This window comes from Trichechus manatus, unplaced genomic scaffold, assembly GCF_000243295.1.
Source record: "Trichechus manatus latirostris isolate Lorelei unplaced genomic scaffold, TriManLat1.0 scaffold00131, whole genome shotgun sequence".
Taxonomy (NCBI): Eukaryota; Metazoa; Chordata; class Mammalia; order Sirenia; family Trichechidae; genus Trichechus; species Trichechus manatus.
In genome coordinates, this window is record NW_004444067.1 from 7974844 (window position 1) to 7980084 (window position 5241).

The following is a 5241-nucleotide window of genomic DNA, read 5'->3' on the forward strand; positions in this document are numbered from 1 at the left end:
GAACTCTTCAGACAGGGATTGGACTGGACTGTGGGACATAAAGTGATACTCGTGAGGAGTGTGCCTCTTAGCTCAAGTAGATACAAGAGACTAAACGGGCAGCTCCTGTCCGGAGGTGAGACGGGGAGGCAGAGAGGGTTCGGAGCTGGTTGAATGGACATGGGGAATCGGGTGGAAAGGAGGAGTGTGCTGTCACAGGATGGGGAGAGCAATTAGGGTCATGTAACAATGTATGTAGAAATCTTTGGGAGACTAATTTGAAATGTAAACTTCATTTTAAACTACAACAATAAAAAAGGGTGTTAGACTGGGACAAATTTTCCCAAAATAATGTATTTCTGGATCTACAGGATATCATTAACATACAAAAGAAAAAAATGCATTTCTATGGTCAGTTAAATTTGGAAAATTCTGGATTAAGCAAAACAAATGTGTTTCCTCATCGCAGGATTTTCAGTGCCTTTGAAATTCTCATGTGCTTTCTTTTCTCATCTTTAAATGGGGAAAAATGTGCCTACCCCATGAAGTCCTTGTAAGGATTAAATGAATCAGTTCTAAGCACTTAATAAATGCTAGTTTACACTGTTTGAAAAAGCTTCAGCTCTTTAAAATACATTTGTTAAGAACATAAAAGGAAAACCACAGATGAATTAAACATTCACGACACATGTATCTAAAGAAGGGCTTGTATCCAGAACATATAAAGAACCTATACATCTCAATATTTAGAAGACATAAAAGTGCAAAAGATTTTAACAGATACTTCACAAAGATGTGAACGACCAATACAAACGGGAAAGGATGCTCAACATCATTAGTTATTAGGTAAATGCAAATAAAACCACAATGAGATACCACGTCATACATTGCTGGTGGGACTGTAAAATGGTGCAGCCACTTTGGAAAACAGGTTGACAGTTCCTCCAAATGTTAAACATAGAGTTACTGTATAATCTAGCAATTCCATTCCTAGGGATACACAAAAATGTGTATATGAATGTTCATAGCAGCGGCATTTATGTGAACCCCAAAGTGGAATGAACACAAACATAATCGCTGGTGTGTATTAAATAGATACATGAATTGTGCTATATGCATACAATAGAAAGCACTAAAAAAATAACTACTGATATATTCAACAGTATGAACAAATCTCAAAACATTATGCTAGGAGAAGTCCTACACAAAAGTTATTGTTAGATGCCGCCAAGTTTGTTCCGACTCATAGTGACCCTATGTACAACAGAACGAAACACTGCTGGGTCCGGAGTCACCCTTACAATCGTTATGCTCCAGCCCATTGTTGCAGCCACTGTGTCAATCCACTGCTTTGAGGGTCTTCCTCTTTTTCACTGACCCTCTACCAAGCATAATGCCTTTCTCTAGGGACTGGTCCCTCCTGATAACATGTCCAAAGTATATGAGACGATGTCTCGCCATCCTTGCTTCTAAGGAGCATTCTGGCTGTACTTCTTCCAAGACAGATTTGTTCATTCTTTTGGCAGTCCATGCTATATTCAATATTTGCCAACATCATAATTCAAAGGCACCAATTCTTCAGTCTTCCATATTAATTGTCCAGCTTTCACATGCATATGAGGTGATTGAAAACACTACTTTAGTCTTCAAGGTGACGTCTTTGCTTTTTAACACCTTAGAGAGGTCTTTTGCAGCAGATTTGCCCAGTGCAGTACATAGTTTGATTTCTTGACTGCTGCTTCCATAGGCATTGATTGTGGATCCAAGTTAAATGAAATCCTTGACAACAAAGTTTTCTCCATTTATCATGATGATACTTATTGGTCCAGTTGTGAAGATTTTTGTTTTCTTTATGTTGAGATGTAATCTATACAAGAGGCTGTAGTCTTTGGTCTTCATCAGTAAGTGCTTTAAGCCCTTTTCACTTTCAGCAAGCAAGGTTGTTTTCATCTGCATAATGCAGGTTGTTAATGAGTCTTCCTTTAATTCTAATGCCCTGTTCTTCATATAGTCCAGCTTCTTGGATTATTTGCTCAGCATATAGACTGAGCAAGTATGGTGAAAGGATATAACCCTGATGCACACCTTTCTTGATTTTAAACCACGCAGTGTCCGTGTTCTGTGAACGACTTCCTCTTGGTCTACATACAGGTTCCTCATGAACACAATAAAGTGTTATGGAATTTGCATTCTTTGCAATGTTATGCATAATTTATGATCCACACAGTCAAATGCCTTTGCATAGTCAGTAAAACACAGGTAAATGTCTTTCTGGTATTGTGTGTTTTCATCCCAGATCCATCTGACATCAGCAATGATATCCCTTCTTCCACATCCTCTTCTGAATCTAGCTTGAATTTTTGGCAGTTCCCTGTTGATATACTGCTGCAGCCTCTTTTGAATGATTTTCAGCAAAATTTTACTTGTGTGTGATATTAATGATCTTCTTCGATAATCTTCACATTCTGTTGGATCACCTTTCTTTGCAATGGGCACAAATATAGATCTTTTCCAGTCACTTGTCCAGGTAGCTGTCTTCCAAATTTCTTGGCGTAGATGAGCGAGCACTTCCAGTGCTGCATCCATTTGTTAAAACATCTCAGTTGGTATTCTGTCAATTCCTGGAGCCTTGTTTTTCGCCAGTTCCTTCAGTGCAGCTTGGACGTCTTCCGTCAGTATCATCAGTTCCTGATCATATCCTACCTCCAGAAATGACTGAATGTCGACCAATTCTTTTTGGTATAGTGACTCTGTATTCCTTCCATCTTCTTTTGATACTTCCTGCATTGTTTAATATATTCCCTGTAGAATCCTTCAATCCTTGCAACTCTAGGCTTGAATTCTTTCTTCAGTTCTTTCAGCTTGATAAATGCCGAGCACGTTCTTCCCTTTTGGTTTTCTATCTCCAGGTCTTTGCACTTGTCATCATAATACTTTACTTTGTCTTCTCGAGCGACCCTTTGAAGTCTTTTGTTCAGCTCTTTTACTTCATCGTTCACTTTGGCTGCTCAACATTCAAGAGCAAGTTGCGGAATCTCTTCTGACATCCATTTTGGTCTTTTCTTTCTTTCGTATCTTTTTAACGACCTCTTGCTTTCTTCACTTATGATGTCGATGTTATTCCGCAACTCGTCTGGTCTTCGGTCATTAGTGTTCAGTGGGTCAAATGTGTTGTTGAGATGGTCTCTAAATTCAGGTTGGATATACTCAAGGTCGTACTTTGGCTCTCGTAGACTTGTAATTTTCTTCAGCTTCAGCTTGAACTTGCATATGAGCAATTGGTGGTCTGTTCTGCAGTTGGCCCATGGCCTTGTTCTGACTGATTATATTGAGCTTTTCCATCGTCTCTTTCCACAGATGTAGTCAATTGGATTCTTGTGTTTTCCATCTGGCGAGGTCCACGTGTATAGTCGCTGCCGTTTATGCTGTTGAAAAAAAGGTATTTGCGGTGAAGAAGTCTTTGGTCTTGCAACATTCTGTCATGCGATCTTTGGCATTGTTTCTGTCACCAAGGCCATATTTTCCGACTATCAGTCCTTCTTTGTTTCCAACTTTTGCATTCCAATCACCAGTAATTATCAGTGCATCTTTATTGCATGTTTGATCAGTTTCAGACTACAGAAGTTGGTAAAAATCTTCAATTTCTTTATCTTTGGCCTTAGTGTTTGGTGCGTAAATTTGAATAATAGTCATATTAACTGGTCTTCCTTGTATGCCTATGGATATTATCCTATCACAGCTTTGTACTTCAGGATAGATCTTGAAATGTTCTTTTTGTCAGTGAACTTGATGCCATTCCTCTTTGTCATTCCCGGCATAGTAGACGATATGATTGTCCGATTCAGAATGGCCAATAATAGTCCATTTCCGCTCAGTTATGCCTGTGATATTGATGTTTATGCATTCCATTTCATTGTTGATGGTTTCCAATTTTTCTAGATTCATACTTTGTACATTCCATGTTCTAATTATTAATGGATGTTTGCAAGTGTGTCTTCTCATTTTCAGTGGTTCTACATCAGCAAATGAAGGTCCTGAAGGCTTGACTCCATCCACGTCATTAAGGTCACCTGTCGAGGCAGCTCTTCCCCAGTCATATTTTGAGTGCCTTCCAACCCGAGGGGCTCATCTTCCAGCACTGTGTCAAACAATGTTCCGCTGCTATTCATAAAATTTTCACTAGCTAATTTTCTTCAGAAGTAGACCTCCAGGTCCTTCTTCCTAGTCTGTCTTAGTCTGAAAATTCAGTTAAAACCTGTCCACCATAGCTAACCCTGCTGGTATTTGAAATATTGGTAGCATAGCTTCCAGCATCACAGCAAAATGCAAATCACCACAGTATGACAAACTGCCAGACACATAATATATTCAACAGCATTTACAAACCTCAAAAACATGCTAGGGAAAAGAAGTCGGACAAAAAAGTATATATGATTTCATTTATAACATTCCATAAAATGCAGATTAATCCATAATAGTAGAAAGTAGTGGTTGCCAGAAGCTGGGGGAGTCACTGACTGCAAGGAGGAACATCAACTGGAGGTGACGGAAATGTTCTGTCTTAATTGTGGTGGTTACATAACTGTATTCATCTGTCAAACTCATCAAACTGTAAACACTAAATGGATTCAGTTGTCTAATTTTATCTCAGTAAAGTCGATTTTACTTTTTCCTCAATAAAAACCAGGGGTTGCTGAGAAACAGAAAATCTGCTCCATGTAAATGCTGCTAGTAATAGTAATTACTGGTTTTTGGAACTTAACCGCCATTGGTAGTGTATTAGTTTCCAAGGAGTCCTGGTGGCTTCAGTGGTTAAGCACTGGACTGCTAACTGAAATGTTGGCGGGTTCGAACCCGCCAGCTCTTCACAGGAGAAAGTCTGGCAGTCCGCTTCCGTGGAGATTTATAGCGTTGGAAACCCTGTGAGGTCGCCATGAGTCGGAATGGACTCCATGTAGTGGGTTTTTGGTATTCGTTTCCTAGCGCTACAGTAATAAATTACCACTACCTGGATGGATTAAAACATAAATTTATTCTCACTTCTGCAGGCTAGAAGTACAAAATCAAGGTGTTGGTAGGGCCGTGCATCTTCTGAAGGTTCTGGGGGAAGAACCATTCCTTCTGGGCAGCATCCTCTTTATTTGCTAGGCAATCGGGCACTTCAGTCCAAGCTGCAGCCAGCCAGGCTCTGGAAGAACTTCCCCAGAGCCTTCTGGGAGTTGTAGTTTCTTCCCCCCTCAGATAGCTGTGATGTATTTCGTG